The sequence below is a fragment of the Phyllobates terribilis genome, unplaced genomic scaffold (assembly GCF_046119375.1).
Source record: "Phyllobates terribilis strain yellow unplaced genomic scaffold, ASM4611937v1 Scaffold_183__1_contigs__length_3771566, whole genome shotgun sequence".
NCBI lineage: Eukaryota > Metazoa > Chordata > Amphibia > Anura > Dendrobatidae > Phyllobates > Phyllobates terribilis.
This window is the reverse complement of record NW_027362943.1, coordinates 1,283,644-1,303,278: the sequence shown is the minus strand read 5'-3', so window position 1 is coordinate 1,303,278 and position 19,635 is coordinate 1,283,644.

The window sequence follows — 19,635 nt, the reverse complement described above, 5'->3', positions numbered from 1 at the left end:
ACAAGGAAAGAAAGGGTTTATTTTCATTCCGATATTTCTGTCCCATTGACTTGCATTGGTTTCCGGTATCGGAATCGGCGATATCCGATACTTTTTCGGTATCGGTCCGATCCAATCCGATATTTCCCGATATCGGAAGGTATCGCTCAACACTAGTCTTAACCCCTTTACAGCCCAGGGCGTACTAATACGTACAGTACAGACCAAAAGTTTGGACACACCTTCTCATTTAAAGATTTTTCTGTATTTTCATGACTATGAAAATTGCACATTCACATTGAAGGCATCAAAACTATGAATTAACACATGTGGAATTATATACTTAACAAAAAAGTGTGAAACAACTGAAAATATGTCTTATATTCTAGGTTCTTCAAAGTAGCCACCTTTTGCTTTGATGACTGCTTTGCACACTCTTGGCATTCTCTTGATGAGCTTCGCTGTAATCGCACCGACCCAAAGAATAAAGTCGTCTAATCACTTATACTGCACAAGGAACGGTGTAAAAAATAAACTCTAGGGTTAGGGTTGTGCTAGGGTTGGGATTTTTTTCAAAAGCAAAAGAAAAAAAAGATGACGATATGGCGACTAGTGTTGAGCACAAGTGCTCGCTACTTGAGTTTGCATCGGGTGCACGGGTATGCATTGAGTATCGCGGGTGCTCGAGTCTTTGCCCCATATGCTTCACAGTCAAAAAAAACGTGCGGGGATTGCCTGCCATGCACCAGCAATCTCTGCATGTTTGTTTTGGGTGTCTAATAACCATGAAACATGTGGGCAGGACTCGAGCATGTCACTCGAGCACGTGCGATACATGGTGCATACCCGAGTACACGATGCAAACTCAAGTGGCGAGCACTTGTGCTCAAGACTAATGACAACTTATTCAATATGATGACCTAATGTTATCAAATTATGTGTCGTACCGGGTTCAAAATGTTCATTATACCCCTTGATAAAATTCTTGAGGGTTGTAGTTTCCAAAATGGGGTCACTTGTGGGGGGTTTCAACTATTTAGGCACATCAGGGGCTCTTCAAACGTGACATGGCGTCCGCCCTCAATTCCAGCAAATTTTGCGTTCAAAAAGTCACACAGTGCTCCTTCCCTTCTGAACTCTGCCATGCACCCAAACACTGTATTTTCCCCACATATACGGTATTGGCGTACTCAGGAGAAATTGCAAAAAGTTTTTGAGGTCTATTTTCTCCTCTTACCCTTGTGAAAATAAAAAAATTGGGGCTAAAACATAATTTTTTATTTTCATGGCTCCATGTTATAAACTTCTGAAAAGGTTCTCTGAGGGGTCTAGTTTCCAAAATGGTGTCACTTGTGGGGGGTTTCCACTGTTTAGGCACATCAGGGGCTCCCCAAACACAACATGGCGTCCGCTAATTATTCAAGCAAATTTTACTTTCAAAAAGTCAAATGGCGCTCCTTCCCTTCCGAACCCTGCCGTACGCCTAAACAGTGGCTTTTCCCCACATATGGGGTATCTGCGTGGTCAGGGGAAATTGCACAACAAATTTTAGGGTCCATTTTTTCTTGTTAACCCTGTGAAAATAAAAAAAATTGGGTCTAAAGTAACATTTTTGTGAAAAAAGTTAAATGTTAATTTTTTTCTTCCACATTACAAAAATTTCTGTGAAGCACTTGAAGGGTTAATAAATTTCTTGAATGTGGTTTTGAGCACCTTGGGGGTGCAGATTTTAGAGTGGTCTTACTTTTGGGTATTTTCTGTCATAAAGACCCCTCAAAGTGACTTCAAATGTGATGTGGTCCTTAAAAAAATGGTTTTGAAAATTTTGTTGGAAAAATGAGAAATTTCTGGTCAACTTTTAACCCTTATAACTCTCTAATAAAAAAAAAATTTGGTTCCAAAATTGTGCTGATGTAAAGTAGATATGTGGTAAATGTTATTTATTAACTATTTTGTGTGACATATCTCTCTGATTTAAGGGCATAAAAAATCAAATTTTGAAAATTGCTAAATTTTCAAAAATTTTTGCCAAATTTCAGTTTTTTTCACAAATAAATGCAAGTGTTATTGGAGAAATTTTACAACAATCATGAAGTACAATATGTCACGAAAAAACATTCTCAGAATAAGGGGGATCCGTTGAAGCGTTCCAGAGTAATTACCTCATAAAGTGACAGTGGTCAGAATTGTAAAAATTGGCCTGGTCATTAATGTGCAAACCACGTTGGGTAGTAAAGGGGTTAAAGGTGGTGGGAAAATATTTGTATGTATTTTTGGAGGCGAATGGTAAACTGGAACAATTGGGTGATCTACGTATAAATATTCCATTAATTTTTTTTTAGGGCCCCTCAGTGCAAACCTTCGTTTAATAGATTATACATAGCAGCATTAAACTCAACAGTAGGATCTCTAGCTAACTCCAAATAAACATCTCTATTTTCTAAATCCATCAAATTCAATTTTTTATACAATCCTGCATTCAGTACTATAGTGCCACCTTTATCCGCTGAGCGGACTAGTATGTCTGAATTATCCTTTAATTTTTTCAGAGCGTCTTTTTCTCTATATGTCAGATTAAAGTCCAAATGATTAGTAGAAGATAATTCATTCTTTAATTACACTAGTTCTTTTTCAATTAAGTCTTGGAACTGATCCAGAACCAATGGTCTGGACTGAAGTGGGTAAAAGAAAGGATTACCAGCCCGAAAGTCGTCATTTAAATTTACATTTGGAATTAAAGATTCCGTCTCGAATTGTTTCATTTGTAATAAAGACTGTTGTTCTGTGAATAATAACATGGAATCCTGGCTTGTCCTAGGAGAAACTTCTTCTGAAGCTGTATTCTGTGGATTTTTCATGTCCATAAAATGACATCGGATGGTGAGGTTATGTGCTAGTTTGTTAACATCCAGAATTGTTCTGAAAATGTCGAATTCGTTAGAAGGTGAAAAGCTCAGGCCTTTAGCCAGGAGAGAAATTTCACTCTCAGATAAGATGTAGCTAGAGAGATTCCAAACAGGTGACTCTAATAATGGCGTTTTTTGCTCTGTGTTAGGTACTTGTTTGCATTTACGCTTACGTCCCGCCCTTGTGAGACCCGCCACTAGCTGTTTCAGTAGCGGCTAGCTCTCCCTTGGAAAGGGGTGTACTCGGACGGCGGGCCCAGTTGGTAGAATGGGGATGCAGTCGCGGCCTCGGCCCGGTCCGTGCCCAGGGCGCACACATTAAAAATAGGGGCTAATTGATGAGTGGCAATTATGAGTGGATAAACGTCTATGTAGCACCCCGAGGACTCGGCTGCTACAGGGGTATTGCACCTCAGACCAGAGGTGTGGTATTCCACTCCCGGGTAAGGATGGAGTGTGGAACTGGGCTCAGTTAGCTGCATGCACTACACTCACCCCATTTCCGGGGGACAGATCAACGGTACTCCCACCAGATAGATGTGCAGGTACGACAGCTTCTGTCCCTGGCTGGAGTGGGGGGGGGGGGAACATCCCAGTGGTGTAGGAGCAGATAGGGGAGGGACTCTGGGCATAGGTAGGAGCCCATTGGGTGCTTGTCACCTGGGCTCGGGTGTCAGAGGGAGTATATAAGGTGGGCACCATCCTAAGACAGGGTTTTTTTGGGTCTGCTCTGTGCAGAGAGGAGCTCAGCCGGAGAGGGCTGACAGGGAGCTGTGGCTCAGTCTGGGCCCAGCTCCAGAGCCAGGCCTGGAGAGGAGGCCTGAAGCAGAGAGAGAGAGAAAGGAGAAGAGGGAGGAACAGAAACACCAGGAGAGGCCCAGAGACGCAAGAGAAGAGGGAACCCTGAGATCCCACGAGTTAACGGGTGAAGGGTTGGCAGAACAGGGTACCGGATCCCAAACTGGTGGAGGCCAATTATCCTCAGCCAGGAACCGGAGGTCGTGGACAAGTTGTGGCGCGACCCCTTGCCATATCCACCAGGAAGGCATACCACGTATAGGGTCAGGGAAGCCGGGAAAGGTTTCACCACCAGAAGGCCCGAGGGAGCTGGACAAAGGTGGATCCCTGGTGGGGACGGCCAGTAGGAAGGAAGAGAGGGGAGCTCAGGACCACGCTCTGGAACTACCTGGGAGTTGGCCGAGTCCCGCACCTGGTGGACGCAGCACGGCTCGGGTGGTCACTCTTGGCCGAAGTGATCTGAACACCAACTGTGAGTAAAGCTGTGAAAACTGCAATGCACGTCTCTGAGCTTCCTTGTCACACCACTACCACTATCATCATTCCCTGCTTCACCAGCTGCCCTGAGGCTATACCTCTCCCGTTGGGGGTTATACCATCCACGCTGCACAACCACACCACCGGCCTCAGCGGTCTGCCCTGCAGCGGCGGCTTCATAGCCGCATTCAACGGGTGGCGTAGTCGGACACTAATACCATCATATCAATAACGCCACTTAGTTTGACCACCCTGGGCACGGACCGGGTCACCGCCACGAGGACTACTACCCCTGTCAGATCCGGCTCCGGGTATCCCCCGCATGCGCAACGCAGCACAACATGGCCCAGGGGGCGCGTCATCTACACCACCTGTGGTGTCTGGTGATGCGCCACCAGCGCTGCTGCAGTCCTCTGAGGCGGGATGTTGTGGCAGCCGATGGTAGTACTACTCCCCACAGGCGGAGCATGGCCTCAAGGCAGAGGAAACAGGAGGATGCAGTGGTGCGGTGTCGTCTCCCGCTGCAATAATGGACCGGAGGCAATGGATGTAGTTTTCCAAGCTTTACTCACGTTGTTAGAGGTCAGCTGCAAGGCTTCTCCTTGCTCCTCACGGCGTGCTGCGGCCACCAGAGAAGGGGGTTCGGCACACCCCGGTAGTTCAGGTGTGTCTATCAGGACCCCCAGCACCAGTGTGTTCCTAGAAATCTCCCCCTTGGGCCTCTCCTGTCCGTGTGCGGTGCGTGTTGCAAGGCTGGGTCTCCCTCTGGCTATACACAGAACAAGGGCACCGGTGGCGACTCCACTCAGTCCGTTATCCGGTGGGAACCAGTTAGCCTCCGGGCTTTTCCAACTGAGACGTGAAGTAACAAAGTCAGATATCGGGGGCCGGTACCCCTCTTGCAGCAGGAGTCCCTCTGACTAGGCCAGAATGGAGAGTACAGGTGGAGTATGCCGATCCGTCCGTATTCCCTGGGATCCTTTTGCCTGCGGAGCTCTCCTCCTCAGCTCACCTCCAGGCCTTCTTAAGCAGGGACCTTGACTGGGTAGAGACCTCCGTTAACTCTATCCTGCTCCTCGTCTCAAGGCCAGAGCACGAGGACCGTGCATCTCCAGCACGCTGCAGGCTCCTACACAAGGCCACTGCCAGCTGTGAAGACCACAATGAAACAACCTTGAACTTAAGATGGCTGGCTATTAAATATATATCTACAAGTGTAACCTAAAAGTGCGTTCTCCACCCTCACCCACTACATGGTTCCCCCTATCTTTGGTTCCCCCATCTCCATTATCCTGCTGGGGCAGCACCCTAGTGCATACTAGCCCCCCATAGGACAGGAGTGTGTAGTGTTGAGTGATGAGGTGGGGTCCTGACAGGTGCTCCATCCTAACCTGGGAGAGGAGATACCACACCTCTTTCACAAGATGCAGTACCCCCCTGTGGCGACCGAACCCTCAGGGGCGCCACACCCTCTTCCTTCGTTTTTTGTAATCCTTCCACCAGCATTACTTAATTTATTTTTGACAAAATACAATTGTAGCATTTCTCCCATTGAACTCATAGATGAATCTGAGTAATCATCAGAGGTGGCAGCAAAAGAATTATCCGTAACATCATCATGCTCCTTAAAACTCCCTCTTCCAGATCTCTGAAAACGTTTGTGGGAGCGTTTTTTTAAGATGGATGGTAATTGTTTATTCAACTATAACTCTTGTTCTGCGCATAGTCCTCACTGTCCCTTTTGAACTTGGATCTTTTTATATCCATAATGGTGTTCTCCAACTTGGCCAAATTAGATTTCAGTTTGTCATTACAAATATTAAATTCTTTTAGTTGCACATATTTCCCCAAAGACGATTGTATATTTTTAATATCCAATTTAATTTAAGTCAGTTCCAGTTCCTCATGTTTGATTATGAGGTGCATAACATTCAGTGAACATTGACTAAGAATCGCATTCTGATCTTCTTGAAAACCGTCATTGTATATAGTGGTGGTGACTTTTTTTTAAACGCAGACCTCTAGGGATCATTTCCTTCTTTATATATGTGTCCAAGGTTGTGAGATCCCACCAAACTTTAAGTTCTCTGGTCATTTTGTTTTCCATCTGGAACATGAGATCTTTAAATTCATCCGATTCTGTTGTCACCACTGACGGTTTATTATCAAAAATAGATGCTAGTTTGTTCAGTCTAGCCGAACAATCCTCTGTGTCACTGAAATTCATTATGTCAAATTGAGGGGATGTGAAAATCCACAGGGACTCCCGGTTCAGAAGTGTGCACTTGCAGTCAGACAAGCCAATGGCCTGGTAACAGGGGCCAAGCAGAGCCGGGTAAGTGGTAATACAAGTGGGCAGTGGAATGAGTCGAGGTTTTGGTAATCATGGTGTAACAGATCGGGCAGACTGACTGGGCAGGAGAGAATTTCATGTTTTCTTGATTATAGCATCATGCGGAGAATTCTTGCTCCTTAATATTAAAAGGGGTTGCCCGGGACTTTTTTTTTTTTTTTTTTTTTTTTTTTTACCATGGACCTAAGAACTAACAGGCAAGTATTTGCTAACTATCTGCCTGTTGTGCCAGGCGCCGATATTTGCTGGTTCAGAGTGGTCACGGAGCGCTCCTGACAGTGATTTTTCAGCTCCCGCTCTGATCTGTTGATGGGGTGTGACTGCCAGTGTCATGCTGATTGACAGCTGGCTCCCTGCTGCCTAACTGCAGGGAGCCGTCTGTCAATCAGCATAAAGTTGGCAGTCACGCCTCTTTGACAGAGCAGTCGGGAAGAGGAAGAGCTGTTCTGTTGACGTGAAGCAGCAGAATCGCTGTTAGGAGCCGTCCAGGAGCAATCTTAGCCACCACAGGGTAGAACAAGCACGTAATAAGCAATTACCTGCCTGATAGTTCTTAGGCCCATTGCATTTTTGTATCTCACCCTGTAGGAGTCACCTTCTCCTCAACCAAAAAGAGAAGGTGCATATCCACCGACATTGTGATGCGCCAGCTTCCAGATCGAATTGCAGATAAAATTATGATTTTATTGTTAATCCATTAAAAAGATATACACATTGCAAAAATAAAATAAATAAAGGTGGAGACCTCTGTGAAACCTACACGTTTCGAACGCCAAACGTTCTTCGTCCTGCTATAGAAATACATGTAGGGAGTTACAATTTACATGCTCGACCGCCCCATCATATGGGCGTGTTGATCGTTCCTCACGCCCAATTTTCTAAGTAAAGAAATGATAGGGTGTGGGAATAACAGAATAAAAACAAGTGATCTAATCTTGAAAAGTAGGCAGTGTGTATAAAAAATACACAAAGATGATACAAACAATATGATATATACATTAACATAAAATCAAAAAGATAATAAAAGAAAAGTGCTAAACTTGTGTCAGAGAAATAGCTCAGAGCTTAGCGCAAGGAAGCACTCCTTAGAAGAACTCCTTAGGAAAACAGATACAACTACAGCAAGCTGTACCTTCCAGGACTGACCAATGACCAAAATCCAAGCTCTGATTTAATAAGATCACGGTTACACCCACATACCTTCTATTGGTGAGCTCATATGAGGACTTGTCATAGGTGTGCTAGATCTTTTAGAAGTTTATGAGATCCCAAACTTTCAGGATATCTTCGCCCATGGAGGTCTCGGGCGGGAAATATCATGGTCATGTTTTCTATCATGATTTTACCTTTCTATAGAGATGAAACATGGCATGGATAGCATTATCCATCTAAGCGATATTAAGTTGGGGGTGTTCGGCTGGCCTTACAATGATGTGAGTGAATGCGTTATGATCGTCCCTTTGCTACGATGTCGAAAATACATCTCCCATGAATATTGGATCGATGCAAACCCCAATATTCATCACTGACCACAGTCTTCAGAGTGTCTGAGACAAGTCCTTTGAAAAGAGGAAGCCCTTGCTTCGGAAATGTACTTATCCGCCTCTGAGTATGCAAATTCTAGACTTGTTGGCTGGTTCTCATCAGATTCTTTGTTGAATTTACCTGACCACGGCAGGAGGCCCTACGTCAATAGAGGTTGAAGTGTCAGCTCTTTCTCACTTTTCTAGTTATAATCCTATATGTTCAATGTGAGGGTGATATGTCCCCTCTCCAGAGATGTCTTTTTGGATTTTACAATTTTTCTTTACGACAGGGTGCAAAATTACCCTCCCCACCCCCAACCAGGATCAAACTGGGGTGTCTGGGGCCCCAATAGGAATTGATTCTAGGGGCCCACACTACAGCTGTATATGAAAACCTGTTAGCCATTATCTCGATTATAGTGGAGCGTCGGCTGTAAAATACAGGAGGCTCCTGCACCTCTTACTGTGCGATACCATAACTGGGTTGTACAATTACGGTAATTTGCAGTAAAGGACTTTGTTGGTGAAAACAAGTTCTGACCATAGGATCCACAGTAGAGGTGATAACTCCATAGGATCCACAGGAGAGGTGATATCTTATTGGTCAGTGATTGATTGGTCTGACCATTGAGGACTGTACCGATTGGAAGAATGGGGAATTTTTATCCCTGACAGGGCACTTTTATTCCTATTGTAAAATGGAGCGGCAGATCGGGTGTGTCATCTTCTCTGCCAGAAAAAGCCAAGTGCAGTGCTCATATAAAATACATATAATACAGACTGTCTTTGATGTGAGCTCAGGAGCAGATGATGGGAGTGTTACAGATTCCCCTTTAAAAAGGACCTTTTGCTGACAGCCTCTTCACATGAAAGCTCTGTGCTTTGCTCCTGCTCTGCATCCTTTCATTTCCACCTATTAGCAGTGAAATATTGATTCCTTCACATCAAAGGCTGGGGGAAAGTACACAGTGAAGCTTAAAGTGCACTCAGACATGACCAGAAGCAAGCATCAGAAGGAGCAGAGTCCAGATAGTGGGCCTTCCAACATGGCGCCTCCTCCCCCACACCAGCCAGAGTGAGAGATGCTGAGGCTGCTGCAGCAAAGCTGGGGAGATTTGCCAGACTGACCTTAGATTCTGACCCTTCAGATGATTTACAACCTGATCAGGTATGCTCACAGAGGAAGAGAGATACAGAGACTGTGCAGGGGAGGCAATGTGGCACCACTCTCACAGCAACAGTTAAACAGAGAAGTGCAGGAAATGCAGAGCACTAACAACACCTATGGAGAAGTCAATGATTCTGGGCAAGAGCCTACACGACAAGATGTTTTCTCTGCTGGAAAATCCTGTAGCTTCTCATTAGAAATTCTCAACAAACACATGGGAGGGCTTAGAGAGGACATTAATCTCATCAGACAAAACATGAAGAGAATAATCAGCCGAGTCAATGAGTTGGAGGAAAGAGTGAGTTCTGTTGCGGACCAAATGCCTACTATACATAAATATCTCAGGAGAGGTCTTCAGAATATCAATGCCCTTCTCAAGAAGGTTGATAACCTAGAGAATAGGCATCGGCGAAATAGCATACGTTTAGTCGGGGTTCATGAAAAAGCGGAGGGTCGTAATTCAGTTGATTTTTTTTTTAATCCTGGCTGACTACAATGTTCGGCAAAGACACTCTCTCTCAATTTTTTGCAATTGAAAGAGCTCACAGAGTTCCTACACGTCCTTTGCCACCGGGAGCTCCACCAAGACCTGTACTCATCAAATTACAAAATTTTAAAGAGAGAGACCTTATCCTACGAAAGGCCAGGGACCACTCTTCACTTACCCTTAATGGAAGGAAAATATCTATTTATCCTGACTTTTCAACAGAAGTTCAGAAGAAGAGGGTCAAGTTCTGGGATAGAAAAAGGAGGCTCTGTGAAAAGCAAATTTCCTATTCTATAATCTACCCTGCTCGGCTCAGGGTGGAGTTCATATGTTTGACTCCCTTCCAGATGCTTTATCATGAATGGATGCCAATAAGAGATCTCTGCGAAATGGAGCTGGATGAGAGACTTCTCCTTGAGGCGGTTTTCTCCAAGCACTTTTCATATACCATTATGAAAAAATGCCTATCCCTGAATCTATTCCGTTATTCTATTATGAGCGGGAAATGTTGAGCTATGATGAGTTATGTACCTGCCTTATTGTACATACAAAGTATTCTTATTTTGTGAGTGGAGCATCTGTGGAGAAAATCTCTTTTGACAGAAAACTTCATCCACTATACATTTACTTTCAATTATTTGGGTATTTTTCTTGTTTTTGGTTTCTCTTCATCCACTATAAGTTCATGCTCAAAACTTATAATTCTGCTCTCCATCCGGCTAAACAAGGCTACTTTACCACTCTCATCACATCTCTAGCCAACAATCCTAAATGACTCTTTGAAACCTTCTACTCCCTCCTGAGCTCTAAAGTACAGACCCCCATCACCAACCTAAGCGCTGACGATCTGGCCACTTATTTCCTACAAAAAATCAATCATATCTGTCAAGACATTTTTACACAATCCCCTCAGAGTCTGGACACCCTTCCCTCCCGCACCTCAAGTTCACTTTCCATCTTCGAGCTGGTCACAGAAGAAGAAGTGACCAGACTCCTCACTTCTTCCCGCCCTATGTAATAGTGGGGAAGGATGTAGCCTTCCCTAGGCACTGAAGTAGTTAAGGAAAATGTTCCCTTGGTTAATCCTCTCTGAACTGTGGTAGGCCAAGCTAAGGGGTTAGTTTCAGTGGTCCAGTCAGTAGAGTAGAGGGGGAACTTAGTGCCCGGATCAAGCCTTGAGGGATATAGAGCTTGTTTCTGGTATAAATCCTTCTGGGCTGTAGTACCTGAAAACAGCCACAAGATGCCACTGTTCTGGGTGCAGATGTCAGGTTGAGTCTGCCAGCAGAGTTATAGACAGTGATGGGTTAAAGTTCTGTGATGACAGCTCACTGAGGGTGGGCATATTAGGAAAGTCTCTGTTTAGTGTCCAGAATCAGGAAGTGATTCTTCAGTACTAGTTGAGACCGCAAGTTGTTCAGACAGCCTGATTATAGTGGCTGCTAGGGTAGACGGGAGCTCCGTACCCTCAGACAGTGGGATCCCAGTGTGCAAGTCTCCCCACATAAGAGCACGAGTCCTGTCAGCCCGCCGGAGAAACTCATCAAAGCGTGGGACACGGGGCACTTCTAGTGTGCAGGAAGCAGAGGAAGCTAAATAGGACTCCAGGCTAAGACGTGGGGGAGAGATATCGGATCCAGGTCACTGTCAATACAGAGGAGTCTCTTGGGCCAGGGATTATAGCCACAGAGATGCTCCGCTTAAAGAGGGAACCAGGGCTGAAGCAGTTAACAGCGCCTGTGAGAGAGATGATTGCCTGTCGGGCCTTATCCATTATATCTGACTGTAAATATTGTATATATTCCTCTTCCCCAAGTAAAGTCCAAGTTCTGGTTAAGAACCTCGTGTCCTCTGAAATTATTGCTGCCCTGGTCCCAGAAGAAAATTGCCTGGAGACAGCCGCGATCGGATGGCTTGAAGTAAGTGAAGAGCACTACATACACAGCCACACTTCAGAGGGAGGACACGTATTGTCTGTAGGGTGCCATAGCGAGAGGGGGCTACAGCTCGCCCACGACTACCTTGCTGGGGCACCTTACACCTACAACCTGCAACAGTGACCCTATTCCCTCACAGCTCATTCAGTTCCTTTCCCCAGCTGTCACTGTGGAGGTTTCACCAATTTAAGATACACTAGGTAACTGCTCTCCTCCTAATTAAAGATGTCCGAGTGAATGCAAATCAACCAAATTTGCTAATATGGTTGAAAAACTTCACTCAGAGACTAAACCACGCAAAATGACATACTTTATTATGTAGACATGGGGTTATATAGTATTCTACTTCTAGGTGGGATTAGTAAAATTCATTGCTCCTTCTGATAACTTGGCACACTGCAATTTGCTCATCCATGTATCTCCTGGCCTCAGTAACACCTTAGGAATTCTGATGGGAGGGGTGAAGTCGTCTCTCAGCGCCATCTTTGCCAACTCGACATTAATCTCTCTGTTATCAGCCATGCACATACATATGTCATTCCCAGGAAATCATTTAGTTGTTCATGTCTACAATAAGGCTGTGTGCCCACGATGCGTTTTTTAAGCGTTTCCGCAGCGGCAATTCCGCTGCAGAAGCGCTTAAAAAACGCTTGGTAGAAGGCCTGCCATGTTCCCCAATGATAATCCGCATGTTCTGTGCACATGCTGCGGAAATTTCCGCTGCGTCTTATCATTGCGGAAAAAAACGCAGCACGACCAATTATTTTGCGGAAGCGCTGCGTTTTCGCCGCCATTGACTTGCATTGGAACGCATGGAATCCGCATCACTGGATCTGTACATGCGCATTCCATGCGTTTCAATGTGCGGATGGTACCCGGGTCTGGAGAAGAGGAGACTCTCCTCCGGACCCAGGTACCATAGTACCTGTAAAAAAATAATAAAATAAAAAATAAATATTATACTTACCTTCTAATGGCCCCCGGTGTGCTTGTCTTGGCTTGCCGGCAGATCGCGGTGGACTCAAGGACCTGCGCTGACGTCATTTAGTCATGTGGCGGCAGGTCCTTCAGTGTACTGCGAGCTGCCGGCAAGCTGATACGCATCGGATAAAGACACTGGGGGCCATCAGAAGGTAAGTATGACATTTATTTTTTATTTTTTAACATTCTTTCAGACACACTATATAAATCCATGCCGTTTGCATGGATTTATATAGTGTGACCAAGTTGTCAAGCACTTTCCAAGTGATGTTAAAATCGCTTGGAAAGCGCTTTTCAACTCGCATGCGGAAATGCATGTGAAGAAAGCTTCACATCCGCTTGTCCTTGGCAGGAAAAACGCATGTAAAATCCGCATGTACAATCCACATGTAAAATCCGCATGTACAATCCACATGTAAAATCCGCATGTACAATCCACATGTAAAATCCGCATGTACAATCCGCATGTAAAATCCGCATGTACAATCCACATGTAAAATCCGCATGTACAATCCACATGTACAATCCGCATGTACAATCCGCATACATTTTTTCTGCCAGGGAGATGCAGAAACGCTCAGGAAAAATCCGGAGCATTTCTGCATCGTGGGCACATAGCCTGAGAACAGAAACTGTTATATATCATTAACTATTAACATAATCAATGTGCATATACACATTTGCATACATACATAGACATAGATTATTCCATCATCTCTATATTAATTCACATTGATTAGGTAATCTATTAAAATAAACTAATTGATTTTCTATAATATATATATTTTAACTTGACATCACTACCCACCTAACTAAAATATTTGACCTCTCTCTTTCTTCAGGTATCTTTCCCTCCTCACTTAAACATGCCATCATAACCCTTTTACTGAAAAAGCCATCCCTGGACCAGAACTGCACTGCTAACTACAGACCGGTCTCTAATCTTCCCTTCATCTCTAAACTCCAGGAACGCCTGGTCCATTCCCGCCTAATCCGCTATCTCTCAGATAACTCTCTTCTCGACCCTTTATAATCCGGTTTCCGCTCCTCACACTCTACTGAAACTGCCCTCACTAAAGTCTCTAATGATCTACTAACAGCTAAATCTAATGGTCACTACTCCCTGCTGTTTCTCCTGGATCTCTCTGCTGCTTTTGACACTGTAGATCATCAGCTCCTCCTCACTATGCTCCGCTGTATAGGCCTCAAGGACACCGCTCCCTCCTGGTTCTTCTCCTACCTCTGACCGCTCCTTCACGGTATCTTTTGCCGGCTCTTCTTCCTCTAATCTTCCTCTTACTATCGGGGTTCCACAAGGATCAGTCCTAGGTCCCCTCCTCTTCTCCTTGTATACTGCTCCTATTGGACAAACCATCAGCAGATTTGATTTCCAGTACCATCTCAATGCTGATGACACCCAACTATACACCTCTTCACCTGACATCACCCCCACTCTAATACAAAATACCAGTGATTGTCTGTCTGCTGTCTCTAACATCATGTCTTCCCTCTATCTGAAACTGAATCTCTCCAAAACTGAACTCCTTGTTTTTTCTCTCTCTACTAACCTACCTATACCTGACTTTTCAATTTTCTTGGGTTGCGCCACCATAACCCCCAAGCAGCAAGCTCGATGTCTTGGAGTCATATTTGACACACAACTTTCCTTTATCCCCCGTATACAATCATGTAATGCAGGTGCGGGAATGCAACGCACAGAGACACAAGGCGAGAACAGTCTGAGATGAAAATAAACAATTTTATGCAACAGGTATTCTGAACAAGGGATTAGTAAGAAGGGTAATGAACAGTAATTCAATATATCAGCAAAAGGCAAAATCTCTCAAAATAAGACGCAGTCTCTCAAAGTAAGGTGAAGCCTCTCAAAGTAAGGTGAAGTCTCTTAAGTAAGGTGCAGTCTCTTTAGTAGGGTGAAGTCTCTTAAGTAAGGTGAAGTCTCTTAAGTAAGGCGAAGTCTCTTAAGTAGGGTGATGCCATCAGTCATGGGAGACACCACGTAAGTTCTTTAACTGTACATTTGGCCCTAGCGGGGGTCATCGGTTATTCACGCTAGGCCGTGAGTCTCTTCCGCATAAATTCAATTAGATCACGTTGTGCTCCTTTAGTCCCAACCGTTCCCCTCCCAACCTGATTATCTAGACCCAATTGTCCCCGGTACTGTGGGTGAACAGTGGAAGTGACGGCCCTGTTCACGTATGCAGCTCCTCCGCTTCCGCTGGCGTGACTTTCCTGGGGCAACCGCCTCTCAACTCCTCTCTGCTTGGCTGTTGGAGGCAGTCTCTCGAGCCTTGGATAGGGGGGTCCAGGCCTCGTCTGTCGGCAGACGACGTCGGGTTCCGCGAACTCACTCAGCACCGCAATTAGGTTCCTAGTCTCCTCAGCAGGCACAGCACTCAGGTAACATCCGCGAGATATCCGGAGCTCTTTTACCGGTGCCCGGCTGTGGCACCTCACAGGCCTCTAGCTTAGGCCTGTCTCGCGGGGTTTCTCAGGACACAGGGAACACATCTGCTCCTTTCTGCTGCTTGGCGCCAAGACCCCTCAGGTTTGGCGCGCTGGCCTCTTATTTTCCGGAACTCCTTCCTGGAAGTCACTTGATCAGGTCCAGCATCTGAACTTGCTCTCCCTGCAACTTCCCTTGCATATCTTGGTTCCGCTTGACTGCGTCTGGCCAGTAGATGGCAGTCTCTTTCCATCCTTGAAACATCATGTAGAAGTTCTTTTACAAGCTCTCTTGACTGGGCTACAATCACTCACTCACTCATGTCACCTGCACCTTAAAAACATCTCCAGAACCCCACATTTTCTCACCTTTGATACTGAAAAAACTCTTACTGTCGCTCTTATTCACTCTCGTCTGGACTACTGCAACTCTCTTCTAATCGGTCTCCCTCTAAACAAACTCTCTCCTCTCCAATCCATTCTGAATGCAGCAGCCAGGGTCGTATTTCTATCAGGCCGCTTCACCAACGCCTCTAACCAGTGCCAGTCATTGCACTGGTTACCCATTCACCACAGAATACAAACTCATCTCTCTCACTCATAAAGCCCTCCACAGTTCTGCACCACCCTATATCTCATCCCTCATTTCTGTCTATCACCCCTCCCGTGCCCTCCGTTCTGCAACTGATCTAAAACTAACATCCTCCTAAATCCCAACCTCGCAGGGGGAGGGGATTTTACCACCTACCTCCACCCTTTCTGGGATAAATTCCATACTGGAAATACTTTTCAAAATGCACAATATACATCTCTACATTATCTGCTAGAGAAGGTAGGCATAGTGGACCTATGGAGAATACGGCTGTCACGGGTGTGTCGCCACGAAGATCGTCACGAGTACACAGCCTGACTTCTCGCAGCTGACTTGTTGGTGCTTTGTGTTTTTCGGCAGTGAGGGAGTTAATTCTCTCTCTCTCTGTGCTAGACGAGGTCCAGCCTCGCCCAGCTGCAATCAATACTTCTGTAGTGAGACTCCTTCAAATGCCTGCTGGTCTGTTTGGGAAGTGTCGGTGAAAGCATTTCATTCAGACTTACAGAGCGGATCGTGGTGTTTGGAGTTTCTGAGATAAGTGTTTTTGGAGTGTTTCTTCCCTTCCTCGCTTTATCATTTATCTCCTTTCCCGTTGGTGTTCCCTCTGTTGTAGTTGTGTAGTTGTTGTATGCAAGGTGGTTTTGGTTTTTCCCTTGTACTGTTTCGTTCGTCTAAGTACTGTGTGTGGGCATATTATTTCTTGTCCCCTTTTGTAGTGATCGGGGTCCTTCTCAGGACTAGATTACTTTGGTGCAGGGATCCTCAGGAGGTAGGGGTTACGCTGGCGGCCTGGACCTCTGTACCTTTAACAGTACCTCCAGGTTGAGGGATTAGTCAGGGCCCCAGCTTAGGGTCAGCTTAGGCCCCCTACCTCCAGTATACTGAGACAGCGTGACATTTTCACCGACCCGCTTAGTTTTTCTCCAGCTTCCATGGATCCAGTAGCCGGTCTAGCTCGGCAGTTGCAGAGTTTGTCCATGGAGCTGGCGGACGTTAGGTCCAAGGTTTTGCATCCTCAGGAGCAAGCCGGACCAGAACCTAAAGTAGCTCTCCCTGACAGGTTCACTGGGGGGCGGGACAAGTTTTTTGTTTTCCGGGAGGCATGCAAGTTGTACTTTCGGCTGCGGCCTCGGTCATCAGGGAGTGAAGAACAAAGGGTGGGAATTGTCATCTCGCTCCTACAAGGGGACCCACAATCTTGGGCGTTCTCTCTTCCCCCGGGCTCCCCGGCTCTCCAGTCAGTGGATAGGTTTTTCGCTGCTCTGGGACTCGTATATGATGACCCAGATCGGATCTCCCTTGCTGAGTCTAAGTTACGTAGGATCCAGCAGGGAGATCGTCCGGCGGAGGAATTCTGTTCGGAGTTCCGTAGGTGGGCCACGGACACCCAGTGGAATGACCCGGCTCTTAGGAGCCAGTTTTGTCATGGTTTATCCGACAAATTACAGGATGTGTTGGCACAGTATGACTCTCCCGCGTCACTGGAGGCCGCTATGGCCCTTGCTATTCGCGTTGACAGACGGCTTCGGGAGAGGTGCGGGATAACTCTACCCCCTGTGATGACTCCACCTCCTACAAGGTCCCCTCATATGGTGGTTCCCCTGGTCAGTCCAGAGGAGCCTATGCAATTAGGAGGGACATCATTTCGGGGGAGGGGACCGGTGGTGCGCCATAAGACAGGAAGGTGTTTCTTCTGCGGGAGAAAGGGACATTTTATTGGGGGGTGTCCATCCCGTCCCTTGCAGAGTGAAGAGTCGTCGGAAAACTGTTGATCCCAGGTTGTGTGGTGGACGGCAATCTGGGAGAAGGTATTTCGTCCCTAGGTTCGTCTCAGTTTCTCGTACCGGCGGAGGTGGTGGTGGGTACGAGAACTGAGAGGATATCTGTTCTTCTGGATAGTGGGGCCGGGGCTAATCTGGTTGATGCTCGGTTTGCCCGGGTTCAAGGTATGCGATTGAGTGAGTTGGCTAAACCCATCCCCATATTCTCGATCGATGCCAGGCCTCTCGGTCAGGGAAGTTTTTTGCAAGCTGTGCATGACGTAAAACTTCAAGTGGGGGCGATACATAAAGAACTGTTGTCTTGCTACGTGTTGGAGGGTCTTCCCACTCCTATAGTGTTGGGCCTTCCTTGGTTAGCTAAGCATAACCCGGTTATTAATTGGCAAACCAGAGAGATAAGCCAATGGAGTAAATTCTGTAATAAAAACTGCATGAACACGGTCATCGGTGCGGTTACTCCTTGGGTCTTACCTCCATTTCTGGCGGACTTTGAGGATGTATTCTCGGAGAAAGGGTGTCAGGAACTACCTCCTCATCGCGAGTATGACTGTTCTGTAAAACTGCTCCCTGAGGCCAAGTTACCTAAAGCTAGGTTGTATAACCTTTCTGGTCCTGAGAGGCAGGCCATGAAGGATTATATTTCAGAAAGTCTGGCTAAGGGGCATATTAGACCTTCATCTTCACCGGTGGCTGCGGGGTTCTTCTTTGTTAAAAAGAAAGATGGAGGCCTACGCCCTTGCCTGGATTTCCGTGAACTTAATCGGATTACGGTCCGAGATCCGTATCCGCTCCCACTTATTCCCGATCTCTTTAATCAGATCGTGGGCGCCAAATGGTTCTCTAAGTTGGATCTCAGGGGGGCGTACAATCTGATTAGGATGAAGGAGGGGGATGAGTGGAAGACGGCGTTTAACACTCCGGAGGGGCATTATGAGAACCTTGTCATGCCATTCGGTCTGACTAATGCCCCGGCGGTGTTCCAACACTTTGTTAATGACATTTTTCGCCGCCTGGTGGGACACTTTGTTGTCATATATCTGGATGATATCTTAATTTACTCGCCGGATCTGGTGTCTCATCAGGAGCACGTTAGGCAGGTGTTACAGATCTTGCGGGATAATAAACTGTATGCCAAATGGGAAAAGTGTGTGTTCGCCGTACAGGAACTCCAGTTTTTAGGCTTCCTGGTTTCAGCATCCGGTTTTCGTATGGACCCTGGGAAAGTGCGGGCAGTTCTTGAGTGGGATCGGCCAGAGAATCTTAAGGCACTACAACGTTTCCTGGGGTTTGCTAATTATTACCGGAAGTTCATTCGTAATTTCTCGTCCATGGTTAAGCGTCTCACAGACATGACTAAAAAGGGGACGGATTTTTCTAGGTGGTCTGACAAGGCTTGTCAAGCATTCTCCTCCTTGAAAAAATGTTTTGCCTCGGCACCCATACTCATTCAACCTGATGCGTCACAGCCATTCATTGTAGAGGTAGACGCTTCCGAGGTAGGGGTGGGAGCAGTATTGTCACAGGGTTCGTCCCCTGGTAAGTGGCATCCGTGCGCCTTTTTCTCTAAAAAATTGTCGTCCGCTGAGAGGAATTACGATGTCGGCAATAGGGAACTCTTGGCCATTAAGTTAGCTTTTGAGGAGTGGCGCCATTTTTTGGAGGGGGCAGTCCATCCGGTCACCGTCATCACCGATCACAAGAACCTGCTATATCTGGAGTCCGCGAAACGTCTGAATCCCAGACAAGCTAGGTGGTCATTGTTTTTTACCAGGTTTAATTTTGTCGTTACATATCGTCCTGGGTCAAAAAATGTAAAGGCGGATGCCTTATCTCGTAGTTTCCCTGGGGCCGGGAATACGGACGACCCGATTCCTATCCTTCAGGAGGGGGTGGTGGTTTCGGCAGTATGCTCTGAGCTGGAGGAGGAGGTATTGGAGGCTCAGGGGGACGCCCCTGTTGGACCTCCGGGGAGACTGTTTGTTCCAGATCAGTTGCGACAAAAGGTGATCGAGGCACACCATAACTCAGTTTTTGCAGGACACCCGGGGAGTAAAGCAACTGTGGATCTCCTCTCGCGTCGGTTTTGGTGGCCTAACTTACATAAGGAGGTGGTAACTTTTGTCGCGTCTTGTGGAGTTTGTGCGCGCTCTAAGACCTCACATACCCGTCCGTCTGGGGCCCTCTTAC